The sequence below is a fragment of the Galeopterus variegatus genome, unplaced genomic scaffold (assembly GCF_000696425.1).
Source record: "Galeopterus variegatus unplaced genomic scaffold, G_variegatus-3.0.2 Scaffold15151, whole genome shotgun sequence".
Lineage (NCBI taxonomy): Eukaryota > Metazoa > Chordata > Mammalia > Dermoptera > Cynocephalidae > Galeopterus > Galeopterus variegatus.
Window position 1 is genome coordinate 31,818 of NW_007741262.1, and position 434 is coordinate 32,251.

Consider the following 434-nt stretch of genomic DNA (forward strand, 5'->3'; position numbering starts at 1 on the left):
ACCCGTGGCCTTGGTGTTATCAGCACCGCACTCTACCGAGTGAGCCACAGGCCGGCCTAATTTTTATGGTTTTTATTTATTTTTATTTTTTTATTTTTTTTTAAGATGACCGGTAAGGGGATCTTAACCCTTGACTTGGTGTTGTCAGCACCACGCTCAGCCAGTGAGCGAACCGGCCATCCCTATGTGGGATCCGAACCCGGGGCCTTGGTGTTATCAGCACCGCACTCTCCCGAGTGAGCCACGGGCTGGCCCAATTTTTATGGTTTTTAAAGCCATTAATCCTAGCCTCATTTTTCAAATCCTGAGCCTAGGAGTCCTTCCCAATTTATCTCCCCCATCAGCTACCTCCCCAGTAAGAGAAAGAAAAGAAAAAAAAAATCCCCTTGTTGCCTTATTTCTTTTTCAGAACCTTGTTACTTCCTTGTTTTTTT